Source organism: Stenella coeruleoalba (assembly GCF_951394435.1).
Source record: "Stenella coeruleoalba genome assembly, chromosome: 4".
NCBI lineage: Eukaryota > Metazoa > Chordata > Mammalia > Artiodactyla > Delphinidae > Stenella > Stenella coeruleoalba.
The window spans coordinates 141,712,916-141,728,383 of NC_137149.1; the positions used below are offsets into that span (position 1 = coordinate 141,712,916).

General features: G+C 42.4%; 1 protein-coding gene across 2 annotated transcripts in view; it reads left to right on the plus strand.

The window, feature by feature from the left end:
• The first annotated feature begins 468 nt into the window (after nucleotides 1-468).
• GPRIN3 (GPRIN family member 3) overlaps nucleotides 469-15,468 on the plus strand; it is a 73,824-nt gene continuing 58,824 nt past the window's right edge. The window contains exons 1-2 of one of the 2 annotated variants that reach the window (XM_079920776.1): nucleotides 469-825; nucleotides 7,615-7,775. The gene's annotated coding sequence lies outside the window, so the exon portion shown is untranslated. The remainder of the gene's footprint in view (nucleotides 826-7,614; nucleotides 7,776-15,468) is intronic. The other variant, XM_079920775.1, reaches the window with a different exon arrangement.

Sequence of the window (15,468 nt, forward strand, 5' to 3'; positions counted from 1 at the left end):
GCGGGGGGACAGGACCACTAGCAACAATGCCATCTCCAAATACGCAGGTACCGTACGTGTTGCAACACACAGGAAACGTTGGGTGGTCTCCCTGCTTTCAGATCTCCCCGGCCCGTGGCTTTATGAGAAACCGTCTGCTGGAGTCTAGACACAGCATGGAGTCTGGTGACCTGCGGGAGGGAGCAACAGCCAGAATCCCTGCTGCGTCGCTCTCGGCCCCAGCCCTCTACCTTAATCCTTTTCTTAACTTTCCATCTGCTGCCGGTCCGCCTGCAGGGGCTCCGCAGCCCGCCAGCCCGTGCCCGACTGCCCCCCGGCCCGCCGTAGCAGCCGCCTCAAGCCCCTCCCCAGGGACGAGCGGGCTGGGCGGGGGCGCGGCGGGGGCGGAGCTCGGCGGCCTGCTGCCGCCACCGCCGCCGCTCCCCGCTCCCCCTCCCCGCCCCTTCCTCGGAGTCTCCGGCGGAGCAGCACTGCGGCCGAGGACAGATGGCCGCAGCCCGGGCCTGACGGATGAGCAGTCGGGCACGTGAACTCCCACCTCCAGTTTGGCTCAGTGCCCGGCGGCGGCGGCGGCTGCGGCCCCGCGGTGCCCCCCGCCGTCTCCGCCCGGCTCCTGCGCGCCGCCTCTGCTCTTTGCGTAGTAATTTCAGTTCCTGCTAGCACCCAGCTCGCTCCCGGAACGCGTCTGAAGAGGACCGCCGCTGCCGAGCCCGCCCGAGCCATCGGTGTGGCGCCGGGAGCCGCTGCTCGGGATATGCGACGGGAGGCCGCCGGCACAGCGCAGGCAGTGGCCCCGCCGCGCCGGGGAGAGCCGGGCCACAGCAGGTAGGCGACCGGCGGCCGCGGGGGAGCCGCCCCCCCGAGCCACCTCTGCCCGGCGTCCAGCCCTAGGGGACCGGAGCTTTGCGGTGTGCTCAGTACCGATGGAAGGTGGATTCGGTCCCACATTTTGCCAGGTGGTCCTTTTTGCCTGTTGCTCTCGTCCCCATCCCAGCCTGAGCTCCAGGAGGGGCCGTCTTTCTCGCAGGTGATGAATTTCTCGGCAAGGTCATTGCTCCCTTAGGCTCTGGCTTTGAAGGTAAAAGAGAGAGGACGCCTGCTGTCCTTGTTCTTGGGAGAAGTATTTATAATCAATCAGGTCTGCACACTGTGAATATCCAGATAGGAGTGTGTGTGTGTGTGTGTGTGTGTGTGTGTGTGTGCGCGCGCGCGCGCGTGTTTGGCAATACTACACGGGCATTTTTCTCATTTTCCTACGCTTATTCCCTTTAAGGGAAACATACTATCGTTATATATAATATACATGCGTTTGTGTGCATGTGTATCCACGCATTTACACATATACAGTTTTTCTTGAGAAAGGCGGAGAGAGAAGGGCGGGCCGAGGTTGATAAAGGGAAATCATTGCAGAGACCTGTTTAGTATCTAGAGGTGAACTTTGGAACCACACTGAATAAGGGTAGAGACTAGAGGCTATAAACAGTTCTTCGGAGATGGATTTTAGAAAAGAAATCACTGCAGAACTCTGTCAGCCAATACACAGACAGATCCTTATGCCAACCAGGCAGAGCTACAAGATACAGGCAAAATTTCAGACGCAACAATGGACAGTGAAGGCGGGTCAGGGTGGGGGGGGGGAGAGGAATTTAAACACTGGAAAGTGAATTTTGGATGGTGGAAGGCAGCAAAGCCCCAAAGGGTTTCAAGGGCTTTTCGGAGGGGCGTTGGGAGAAATCTCAGCTTGGGGTGTAGGTAGTTCAAGGTTAAGATGATGTGAAGGTCCAGAAAGCAGCACAGGTGGTGGGAAAAAGGCAATGATTTGGAGGAGGGGAGAAACGAAGCTCTGAAAGTCACCAAGAAGCTACCGCCTTTTTTTAAGGTATCCTCTTCTTCCTGTTCAGGCAGTACCTTGGAGATGCTCCATGTAAATATTTTTCACAACACATTGGTTAAAGAGCCATTGGACCATGTTTTCATTTTGTTTTTGCAAAGAATCTGGGTCATGGTGGGACTGGAAGAAACTGAAGCGTTTACAGCACCAGCAAGATTTGGAGAGAGAGTTGATTAAGGCTTTAGCTTCACGAAGTATTTACACATCTCTTGCGTGGGCTTTTGTTTGCTCTTGTTGGTACTGCTACATATTTTACTTTGATAATGCTCTGAGTGTCCTTCTCCCGAATGGGCCTATTTTCCAGTTATAAACTATTCGTTCTCTTCCATTGTGTTCACCCCTGGCCTGCCCTGAGTAACAACTGTGGGAATAAAGATACATGAGTCACAGCTTAAACAAGAAAATCTTCTCTGCTGTTATCTGGGAATGGCAGGAATTTATATTAGAGAATATTCTTTTGAAATAGGATCACGAAGAACATTTTTCAAGCTTTTTGGTGCGTTTAGTGGAGGGGATAGGTGGTTGATTCATAAGCGGAAAAAAAAAGTAGTAATTGCCACGGCAAGCCTAGATGTTATATCATCGGAATTTATTTTGGAAACAGTGCAGAGCAACTTCTAGAGATCCCTGTAAAGTGTGTTTTGGTGAGGTGAGCCTTCACCTCATCACTAATTAGACTTTTATGAAAATGATGAGGGCAAAATTGCAAGTGTATCGCTTCCTATTGGAAACAGAGGACTAAGGCATGATATGAATCAGAAGTGCCTCAATTGGAGGGCAGGGTGGGCTCCAACAAGCAGTTTTAAAATCTGGGTGTTTTTTTTTAAAATTGCCCTAAAACAAATACACTTGCCCAATACGCTTAATTATTCGTCCTTTCGACATTTCCTTGGTTGTGCCCTAAATGAACTTGAAAGAATGTATTAGACACAGCTGTCCTTCACTGTATGAATTTCCAGTCACAAAAGCTGCAGCCTTCAGGGAAGCATTGAAATATTGATCATAGAATCACAAAATCATGAATAGGGACCAAAATATACAGAGGCCCAGGAAGAACAAGCAGCTCTAGGTGGTTGAAAAACTGTGAGGATGGAAAGATGGAAAGATGGCGATGGAGAAGGAAGTGGTTCCACCCTCAAACTGAAGTCCAGAAGAGCTGCTAACTCATCTGGCCAGGAGACCATCTGATCCAGACAAGTTAGGTAAATACATTCATATTGAGGCTCTATGTTGTTCATATTACCCAAGTTTATCTCTTGCAACTATCTAGAAACCATGTTTACCTTAATTTACAATAGCCTGATTAAAAGGGAGATATGTCCTTGAGAAGTCAGAATTCCCTGTGCCTCAATTTCTTCATCCACAAAATGTCTACCAGCTACTCTGCATATTGTGAAAATAAAAGAGAATGAGGGAATGGAGATTTGAGTATTATAGAAATGCAGGGAATCTTTATGACAGCATTGCTCAGGGCCAAAGAATAGAAAATACTTGTATATTCCAAGCATTTAATTGTCCCAGATGACTCCAAAAGGCAAAAAAAAAAAAAAAAAAAAAAAAAGTACTCAGGAAAAGCCCAAAGGCCACAGATAATTATAAAATTATTTAAAGTGAAGGAAATTATATACAGCAATCCCAGAGTAATCAGTAAGTGCCCTTCTAGAACTGGTCACAACCCGTTGTGAAGTCAGTTTACTGGGTCTGATAGCACTTTTATTTTTGAAAAACAAAATACAGTAAAACAGAATAGGCGGGTAAATAAGTATTGTTCTTGGAACTTTTAAATAGATATCTATATGTATAAACACATCAGACTATGATAAAACGTATATCTTATTATACATCGTTTCAGAAAGTCCAAAAGCTACTGCTTTAAGTGATACAAAGAAGAGATGCTTCCAGTTTGCAAGAACCTGAGAGTCAACTAGAGATCTACTACACAAGCATTTATGCCATATTCTGAATAGCAAACTGGTCTTGAGAAAGGCAAGGGATCATAATTTACCAGTAAATTCATGGCAGTAAAGTCAGAAGAGAAGGAGATCCTTGGGGACTGAATTAGTCTAGAAAAAGTTCAAAGTGGAGGTGGAACTTGAGGTAGTTTCTGAAAGATGGATGGATCTGGGTGGGCAGTGAGCAAGGGGTGGTGATATAGGAGGAGGAAGTAAAGGAGGAGGTGGGGTAATGTGAGGTTTATTTAAGTCACTTAGAAACGAAAAACATGATTATTGAGTTGGGAGGGAGAGAATTACAGCAGAATTTCTGTTTAGACTAAAATATGACTCAAAAATCACTTATTTCTATAATTTATTTTCTATCTAAGATTTCTTTTCCTAATCCTGGTACTTGAGGAAAATCTAGCCAGAAGGGCCACAATGTCAGTCATTAATCTCTTATTTCCTGCCATCTTTTTATTTCTTTTGCAATAATTTAATGGCTAAGGCTTGTTTCAAATGAATTTAATGGTTGAATTATTGAAGTTATGTGATACACCACATTACAGCTTGATTATTTCATTTCTCAGAACACAAGTATAGTCATTGGCACAGAGGGTCAAGGGTGATCAAGTGATTGCTATAAATAGAGCAAACCGCTTCTATCGTTTTCAACAAGTCTTCTTTCTTGAATGCCTTGTAGGTGTAACACCCCGTGCTAGGCACTGGCAGCTCTGTGAAGATGAATCAGACAACTTGGTGCTCAGAATCCCAAAAGGAAGGGCAGAAACTGCCAGATTTTCCCCTTCAGTTGCTCTATGACTTGTCCATCATTTTAGCTAAATATGTAAATACGTTTACATGCATTTTGAGAAATTAACATTAGAATGTTTTGCTATAGCGAAGTAGTTATTTTGAGGAGGTAGAATCAGAGAAAAAAGTCATTACTTGTGTTTCTGAAAACTTTTGGGGAGCTACTCTCAGCTCATGCCGTCCTTCCTAAGCAATAAAACAATCCTATGATACTGATATCCTCTCGAATAAAGCTGTACCTTTAAGCAGGAGAACCACTGCCAGTTAAAACAGAGACTCATGTGCGTCGATTAATTGATTTGAAAGGCAGTCAAATATGGAAATTCACTTTTTTGTAAAGATGTCCTGGACTCCTCTTTCATCTTTCTCCACATCAGAATGTTTAGACTAGTGATAATCTAACTTTTTTGCATGAGTCAAGTGTGGAATAATAAAAACATTTAGAGGCTGCATTTGAACTGAAAAGGCATTTGTTGAATTTCATGGGGGAAGATGTATATACATATATATACAATCTCTTACGATTCAGATTACTGTCTGGAATGCCGGTGAGAAAAATTTTCACAGCCTTTTATCTGGGCATGTTAGAGTTGGCAATACAGCAGCAGCGTTCTAATTTTTCATGTCTGTAATTAGACTGTCAGCTTTACTTTGAAGCTAGCAGTGTAATTGAGGGCCCGAATTATTATTTTCAGTCAGTAATAACTGACCCTTAGCTGGAGGGTTAAATGCTATGACCTGTGGAATCTGAATCGAAATCTGTAGGTAGGGCTTGAAATCTGTATTCTATAATGGTCCCCAAAGGATGTCAATAGCCAGCCTTGGACACCCCTGTTTAGTCCTGCTTTTATATACAAGGAAGTAGACAGATTACAGGTGAGTCCCAGACAGGTTAATAAATTGTCCTAAATCACTCTTAGAACTGGGGCAAAACAATCTAGACCTCCTCTTTCTAATTCTCCACTAACGGGAGGAGGGACAGACCTGAAGTGAGGGTCTGGGGGCTCCTCAGTGGTAGGGGGAGGGAAGTCAAATTTCTCCTGCAGTCCTTCCTCCCAAATTGCGAGTCAATGCAGTGAGCTCTCTCTCAAGGGTCTGATGTGGCAGAAAAATTGTGGGGATCAGCTGTGTGATTTGAGGCCAGGTGCTTTCTTGGCCTTACACACCAGATTCCATTTTAAAATATTAATTCTTGGGTCCTAAACCCAGTGGGTACCCAAGCCATCCCTAGGAAGACTGCTTGAGTCAGTAGTCACAGCCTGTGACACTGGCAGAAGCAAGCAATCCCTGAAAAAAACTCAAGGCCAGAGAGTAAAAATCCACAAAGTAACAAGTGCCTCTAGGGACCTCAGGACTGTTGCTAATTCAGTAACAGCTGGACAGAGAGCTCCAGAGCTCCTTAAAAACTCTGATTGTGCCTACTAATTTTCTGGAGGCATAGGAGTTGCAGAGAATCCTTTTTTTTTTGCGGTACGCGGGCCTCTCATTGTTGTGGCCTCTCCCGTTGCAGAGCACAGGCTCCGGACGCGCAGGCTCAGCGGCCATGGCTCACGGGTCTAGCCGCTCCGCGGCATGTGGGATCTTCCCGGACCGGGGCACGAACCCGCGTCCCCTGCATCGGCAGGCGGACTCTCAACCACTGCGCCACCAGGGAAGCCCCGAGAATCTTTTTTCTTAAAGCCTGAATTGCAAATGGTCCAACAAAGTGAGAGATCTAGTTTAGGGGGAATACTCAAGATGTTTTATGTGGACAGATTCTTGATTGTTTTTTCAAGATATTGACTTCAAAATAGACTCAAATTAAACTAACCATATTGTGTCTATGGGAGACTCTTTATAACGTAAAACTTTGGGTAAATGAAATGCTTGAGGGAGTTAAATGTTTGTGTTCAGTATATTTTCTGAGGAATCAGAGAATCTTTTTGTTTCAATTCTTGTTGACAATCTTTCTAAGATCTAACACCCTGTGCCTGTATGTCTGCCTTAATAAGGACAATATGGCAAATACCAGGATTCAGAATTTTGCCTCGCCTCTGGGTGTTTGTTCTGAATTACACCTGTGTAGGACAGGGCTGCCGAATATAATATAGAATTTTTAAGCTGCTTTTCTTGTTTTTTCACTCAGTTGTGAATGTGCCGTCTCATGAGACACGTTTAAAAAATTTGTTATTGTTCAAAAATGCAAAAGATATTTGAATCATTGTGGGTTCCACTTTGTTGGACTTTGGTCTTTGCCTTTGCCATTGCCTCACTTTGGAATGCTTATTTCTTCATCTGAAATTAGTTTCTCAATCCCCTCAAAAGATGGTTTAAAGCTCAGTTATTTCAGAAATGCTCCATGCTTCTTTAGACCTGTTTCTAACTACTGTTTTATACATAGCATGAATTTTAAAAAAAAACAAATTATTTATCTGGTTGCACCAGGTCTAAGTTGAGGCAGGCAGTCTCCTCAGCCAGGGCTCCCAGGCTCCCCAGTTGCGGCATGTGAACTCCTAGCTGTGGCATGCGTGTGGGATTTAGTTCCCTGACCAGGGATCGAACCCAGGCTCCCTTCATTGGGAGCACAGAGTCTTATCCGCTGCGCCACCAGGGAAGTCCCCATGGCGTGAATTTTTAATTTATCCTTACTTGTGTTGTTTTCTAAGCATGCCTTTCCTTGAATCCTATACATTATTTCTCCTTGAAATATGCAGGCAAAAATGAAGTGACTAGAATTTTAATGCTAATGAGAATCTTAACCAGAGCTAAGGTTAATAAACAGATGTACATTTCCCCCTGCATCCTTGAATATGTAAAAATTGCTTATGACAAATGGGTGTGGAGGATTGGTTTTGTTTTTCATGTTGAACAAGTTCTGAAAGCAGCCAGAGAGCAAAAATCTGCCAATGTCAGGGTCAGGGGCTAAGGTCCGACTGAGTGAAAATGGCTGTGCCTTCTCCTTTCACATGGGGGATGATTTCTTGTCTACATATGTAGATTCTCAGAGCAAAAGAATGCTTTGCCGTGAGCATCTGAGGGATCTGCCGCACTTCACTTAAACTGCCCAGACAGGTTTGAGGATGTATGCTACGGATCAGAAATGGAAAACGGGCAGTCTGTGGGCCCAGCAGGAGGATCATGTTCTACTTGGCCTGCAGGTATTTCTTTTTAATTAAGCCAATATTTAAAAATCAGAAGATCTATTATAAAAATGAAACACCAACCCACATCTTCTAAGCTGGAGCTGAATAACCGTATGTGCTACCTCTTTATTACACTTCAGTCCCCACTACTCCCTATTGTCTCCCTGACATTGAGACTTCATATAAGTCCCTTGTACTCAACAGCTTCCCTTAACTGTGAGAGCTACCTAGAAGCCGTAGATACTGAGTTCACGAAGCCTGGACTAGATGTTTTCTAAGTACCACTGAGCTCTCCGGTGCTCTGAGTGTACTCATGAAATTGATGGGACTCTACACAGTAGAGAGATCATTGTGCTGAATGTAGTTAACCCCCATAAACTGAACAGTTTTCATCATCGAAATATGTAGCTTCTGTGAAAGGGTAATGAATACAAACTGAGTTGACCTGGTCTGTTAAGAAGAGAATAGTGGAAATTTTTGTTTGCTTGCTTTTTACTCTCCCACGTGTTGCAAAAAGCAAAACAAACAAACGAAAAGTTTGATCAATTATCTATTCTTTAACTTGACCAATGATTACAGTTTTACATTGGATTGCTTTTTTTTAAAATTGAGGTATAGTTGATTTACAATATAGTATTAGTTTCAGGTGTACAGTAAAGTGATTCAGTTATATATATGTGTGTGTGTGTATATATCTGTACATATATGTATATATATATATTCCTTTTCAGATTCTTTTCGCTTATAGGTTATTGCAAAATATTCAGTATAGTTCCCTGTGCTCTACAGTAGGCCCCTGTTGTCTAGCTTTATATATTTTTAAATGCACCATATCTGTTTTACGTACAACTCTTTCCATAGACACTACACGTGCATAGCCTCCTGAAAGCCCAAAGCATATCTCGAGCTTTCGGTAGATGGTACATGCTGTTTGGTAGGCAGGGCAGTTGAGAATAAACGGCCAGGGCTGGTATCGACTCGTATCCCGGTCTGTAGCTGTGGTCTGCACACCTGAGGAAGGGTCACCTGACGATGGTAGCTGGCTGTGCTTCCAGCCCGTGGCTGCCGCTGCCCAGCTCCCTGTGCAGTCTGCCTACTTGATTGTGTGGAACTGCTCTGTTCATGTGGCTGAAAATGAGGTGACTCTGTCAGGGTTGATGTATTCGTGTTGTAAATAAAAACAAATGCCCTTCGGAGACAAGATGGAAAACGCAGGCAGATCCCTAAAGTAGAGAAGGCGCTTCCCAGCTCTGACATCTCTCCTACTTTCTCAACTCCCGCTGCCACTCTCCTTCCTCGTGCACACTTCATGCCTGCCACCTCCACATCGTGCCTCCCACTTTACTTCTAAAAGCGTCGTCGCACCTAATTATTAAGCCCAAAGTATCAGTGCTTCAGCAGCTTCACTCCAAGAAGACAGTGCTGAGAATAGTATCAGTGGAAGCCAGCGGAGGACACAGTGCTACATCGACTCCGTGCTTTCTCGGGACAGAGTGTATTTCCTTCTAGAATAATGTCCAAATCTTTAAGCAGTAGGCATCACCTGAAGTGTATTGATAATATATACAAAACCAGAGGTGTTCAAATTCTTTAGGGATAAACTTATTTTTTTCTTAGTGATTTTCAGTACCTTAAATTTTGTTACACTGAAACTTTTATGCTCTCTTATGAAACTATTCTCCTATTCCCCTGATGGTTGTTTTGATGTTTAAAATTGCAGTGATGGGTTTTTAAAGATCATCCCTCTGGGGTTTGTGGCTTTTGAGTGGTGAGTCCAAGTCTCAGGAAGGGATGATCAAAGTTAATAACCTGAATTGGACTGGGTTGAGGGTACATCAGTACTTCTGCCTGGTAAATCAAATAAAAGCATTCCTCAAACTGGAAGTAGGAATTTATTTAGGAGTTGAAGGATAGAATGTGAGAGAGGGCTGGCAGAAGGCCCTGATTTAAGGAGGATGGATGCTTGGATCGTTTAATAAGTTGGTGTTGAGTACTTTATATCTTAGACCCTGTGCTATGTGCTAGGGATTCAAAGTTGAATAAAACATAATCTGAACTTTCAAAATAATTCCCAGACTACTACTGGATTAGATAAACTTATTGATAAATGTGGCTCAGCAAAGTTACAGTGGACTCTTCTCCTGGTCAGGATCTCTGGGATTTCCCCAGCAGCCTAACGACCAGGCTCCTTTCTCAGTCCCAACCAAGCAACCCCTGTACCTCCCTCTTCCTTCCTCAGGCCCTAGCAATTCAGCTCAATTTCCGTCCGTCTTCACAGCTTCACCACCTTCTCGCCACACATGGGTTCCTTTTTTCCTAGCCAGGCCAACATGAAAACTAGAAGAAGTCTTTCCCACACTGTACTTCCTTCATGCCATCAAAAATAAAAACATAGACACATGTATTTTCAACTTCATCCTGCTAAAAACAACTAAGAAACAGAGGGTCCCAAGAGTGACTAAGATGGGGCAAATACAAGATTAAGAAATCTAAGTTTCTGCTGGTGGCTAGTCTGAATACTATAGGACGTTTCCTCCCCATGAGTATACCAGAAACTCTGTGTAACTTCATCCCCTCTCTTTCTTTTCTATTCAAGAAAACATCTACAAATGCAAGTGAGATGAATGAGAGTAACATTATTATAGAAATGAGTATTATCGAGATTGGCATAGCTGACATTAGAGAAAACTGCTCTAAATTATTCTTTTAATAAATCATTTGTTGTCACTGGTACTTTATCATTGCTCATAAACAGTTTGTGCTACACTAATGTATTATTAGATGGTTTAAAGGTCAGGGTTTTACACCATTACTTAGACTCTCAGGGATAACCTCCACCCTAGGGGGGATGATCTTGAGTCAGATCATTATTGGGTAATGTACCCATTTCAGGGTACTGAAAATACCTGGCTGTTTTCATAGTTGCTCAGTGAAATGCCCCATGCCCTCGTACTATCTTTTTTTTTCTAAGGTGGTGCTCATCACTTTACCCTGGTTTTCCTCTCCAGGGTTAGGACCCTGAAAGTTCAAATGGTAATTCATGTCTCTGCAAAGCCCTGGTGAATGACTGCATCTCTGTGTGTTCACCCCTACTTAGAGGAGAACTTCCTAGCCTTGCTGCCCAGAAGGTCGTGGCAGAGGGAGAAGGGGGGAGGGTACCTGGATTACAGAACTAATGATGATGAGTGGGAAAGAACAAAAGACCAGCCAGACACATGAGGGAAGAGGAAGTAAAGCGGGGTAAATAGGTGCAAGAGACCAAAGGACCCACTCAGGCCACTTTGCCGTCTTGGTTCTGGGGCGCGAGAGAACGGAATACATGTCTCTTTATCTATCTGCTTTCCACTGTAAGGAAACTGGACATGGGTAGATTATAGATGTGTATAATTAATGACCTCTGACTCTTTCAAAACTTCATTCTTTAGGCTCCTCTGCCAGTAGCATCTGCTAAACTCATTTCTCATTTAAACAAATCTGTGAGGTTTGTACTATTACTTTCCGCATTTTAGAGAGGAGGAAACAGATTCAGTAACTTGCCCAAAGTCCCTTAGATACTAATTAATAGAGCTGTGTGAGAATCCAGAGCTGTCTACAACTTCAAAGGCACTGGGCTACATACACTGCAATATCTGAACATTACTAACTTTAATACTATGAGTCAAAACATGAGGAATGGGCAGGATTTTACAGACTGCTCTTTCCTATCTCAGATTTCATTTCATGTTGTTTAAAGAGCAAATGTGAAAGCTTCTAGATCAGTGATAAGTCATTCTTTCAGCAAACAGGGGGAGCTCAAGGACAAACATTTTAGGTTGAAACTTTATAAATCTTTGTTTAGGTGGTAAACTTGCAAAACAAAACATTTTATCAGAATATCCAGGTGACACATATGTCCTACAAACAACATGTCTGTTTCTTGAAAGAAAAGCCAATTTCACCCTGTCACGTGCACACACATGTGCACATTCACACATATAACAAGAAAGAAAACCAGGCATGAGTCTGTGTTTAGCTTTCCCAATGGACTTTGGACCTAGAAACTATTTATAGCTCTAGTGTTTCCGTGATTGATGTTTTAATCACAGACATTCATTTACTTATGAAAGTGAGCGATTCCTTATTATAGCTTGCAGCTAAGTGTTCTGCTTGCAAATTGAAGGCTGAACAAAAGGTAATCTACGTACAGGAGGCCCATTTGAGACAAATTCCTTCTTAAAACTCTATTTCTGACAAACTAATGGTGCTTGACAGGAGGATGGATAGACATATATTTGTCCATTTCAAACATGAAAATCCACTAATTGTTTTCAAGTAGTGACTTCTGCCTTAGTATTTTTAAGTAATAAGTGATTGATTTTTTTTCTAGTTAAAAAGAAAGAAAACAAAAGTCCCCTACAGGCACTAGGCTTGTCACTGGACTCTTGTCAACAGTATGGAATGTCTTTACCACTTTGTGTTGTTTCAAAATACAAACTCTGTTCCAGAGGGTAACACAGTAGAATGCACTGCTTTTCAAAGTGAGGGAGATTTCCATCAGTGACCTGTGAGATGATCTTAGGTAGTATACGGATTTACTTTGTATTGAATAGTTATGAATTTCTTTTAATATAAAAACACTTAGAATAAATTTTAAAGTATATATTTTATAATATGCTATATGAAAAATATATCACTGGCACAACAAACCTGTGATCTTACAGGTATCATTTCTTAAGGCTAGGCTAATATTTTTAACTAGTGCACCAGTTACAGTCAATTGAATGAAAAATAGTAAGTCAAAAATCATTTAGAGGGGGCTTCCCTGGTGACGCAGTGGTTGAGAGTCCGCCTGCCGATGCAGGGGACGCGGGTTCGTGCCCCGGTCCGGGAAGATCCCACATGCCGCGGAGGGGCTGGGCCTGTGAGCCATGGCCGCTGAGCCTGCGCGTCCGGAGCCTGTGCTCCGCAATGGGAGAGGCCACAACAGTGAGAGGCCCGCGTACCGCAAAAAAAAAAAAAAAAAATCATTTAGATAAGAAGTACATAAGACAGAAATCATGAGAGAGGTACACAGGTGTCACAATCTGTGAAAGTGGTACATGAAATCATGTCATTGCCCAAGGCTCCTCAGGTTCTCTCTAGAAATGAGAAGGTTAGTCCAGGAATCCCTAAGATCAATTCTAGCTCTAATGTCCAATTATTTTTAACAGTCTATTCTTGGGCCTGTTTTCTAAATTTGGGTTCTCTTCAGCCTTTTCTGGACTTCAAAGATACCCTTCTTATCTTCCCCCTCCGTCAGCAGCAAACATTCATGCATTCATTCATTTACGCCACATACTCCTGAGAACTTACATACTAGGTAATGTGGGCAAACAAGAAAGCTACAGAATTGTGTACCCCTGACTTCAGTTTTAAATGAGTATACATGTCTGTTATTCCCATTGAAGTTAAAGCCCTCGAAAGCCCTGGACTTCCGCCATCATCTTTTTTTTGTACTTCCTGAACAACTAAAAGATCTTCAGTGGAAAGTCCCTTCATTGATAAAAACACATTATCAAGGCTCACGTTACAAATTTAAAACATGTGTTGTGCAAATCCTGACTAGGATTACACATGAGAATGGACAAAAAGGCCTTTCTATATTTCACAGCTAGAGTGGTCTAATGCTTGGGATCTTTTGAACACAAAGGGAAAAAAAAAACAGTACTTTCTTGATTTTTGAGTTGAGAGCAATGCAGTTGCTCAGCTAGAAATTTTTACAGGTCTGAGTGAAATGAGGCATACCTCAGGTGTTTTTTTTTGAACTCAGTTACATTGAGGGAGGAATTGAGTTTCAGTGGTGTTTATTGTTTTTCTATATAATTTACCCCCAAACACATGGTTAAGGTATAACTATTATCATGACTATATTTCTTTGGGAATTTGTCCTTGAGAAACATTGCAAAACTGTTGTAAAGCACCTGAGTGTTGTAAGTGGAAATTGTCACAAACATCTGTGTAATGTCAATTGAGCTCTTTTATGCTTGCCAGCAATTCATAAGATTCTCCTATACTGGCAAAAAGGATATAGCTGTGGTTTCCTGCTGGAGTTTCTGTATAATAGTGAGAAAAGCATCAGAGGATGCAGTTGCTTGTGGTTGTTCGTTCATGCACTGCTGTTCTTTTCTTTCTTGTAAAAAACAGGAAGCTGAAGTTTGTTTTTTACTCAGTTCAATTGACGTTTAATAAGGACGTATCCGTGTACCGCTATGGGAGGATGTAAAGATGAAAAATGCGTCCCTGCCTTAAAAGACCATAAAATCTTAACATTAAGAATAAGAGGTTGAAACATTCATGGCAGTATTTATCTACTTTCAGTGCACATACATTGTGATAAAAATTAATTGAAATTGTTTTCAAAATGTTAATGTTTCCTCATAGCAGGTATAACATTCCAAGTGTCACATTAAAACATATTCTGAAGAAACAGCTAGTTAGTGCGGGTGGTTTTTCATGCTAGTAAGTGCACCAAAGTTCAAATTAGTTTGTTAGTTTTTCTGTATTCTCTGGTGATGCATCAAACTTCTAATTCCCCAGCCCAGTAGTTCTGAGGGGAATTGGGCAAAAGAGCATATTCCAAGTCCCTTTCTCAAAGAGAAGGAAAAATAAAATGATATACTTAGGCTTAATAAATCAGTACGATTGCATATGACACTATCATAAATTTCAAAGAAAGAAAGCCATGCACAAAAAGAATATTTGTAACCAAGTGTGTATTCTGAATAGAAATGATTTAATGGAAGCCACATCAGGAAAGCAGAACCACTATGGTGATATGGAATAATGGATTTATTATAAGTTTTAGACCTTGCACAGTTGTGGGAGCTTACAGAAAAGTTTATGAGCAGTGGTTGCTTTTGCATCTGGTATTGGGTCTGAAGGCATCATAGGTTAGCAGAGCTGGCAGTGGAAAGAAAAGCTGGATGTGAAGTGGAGACAAGCAAGGACAGACTAGAGCCTATGTTGGATTCCTGTCTCCTCCAGCCTCAGTGACCTGGGAGAACTGTGGAAGGAGCTGGCACTCTGCACTGCAAAGCTGTTTGTGCACCTGGGCCAAAAGGTGACGATGGGGATCTGGTGGGAGGCAAAGGACCAAAGCCTGGCTGCTGCCCGACTCCACCAGAGTGAACCGGAAGATCAGCGCCCAGCACCTGTTGCACCACACTGCCCTTCTGAAAGTAGAAACACTGCCGCTTCACTTCTGCCTTCCAAACTTACCTAGGTTTCCCTTGTTACCAATTGTGACGAAGAGCCATTTAGAGAAGGGAATTCTGGGAATGGATTTCCATCTGAGCTAAACTGACAGCTGGTACAAAATCATCACAGAAACTAGCCACTAGGAAGAGAAATGTCTAAGGTCAGACAGTCCCTTGTTTTTGAATTCTGCAAGAATCCTTCCTGCTAAAGGACTCAGAATCCAATCTGCTCGTGGATTACGTTGCAGACATTTTATTCTATTTTATACAAATTTTCTTCTATACACAACTATAAGTTGTTGGTTTACTTACACTCAAAAACTAAAGCTTCAGAAGGAGTATTTATAAAAAAAGTTCCAAGATTTATGTCATTTAAGCCACTGAGCTCATCTCTTCAAAATATATATCATCTTGCAATATAAAAGTTAATGAGATTAACTCAGCACATGTCTGGGTGATATAACGATAAACATATTTTCTGCCATAGTAGATTC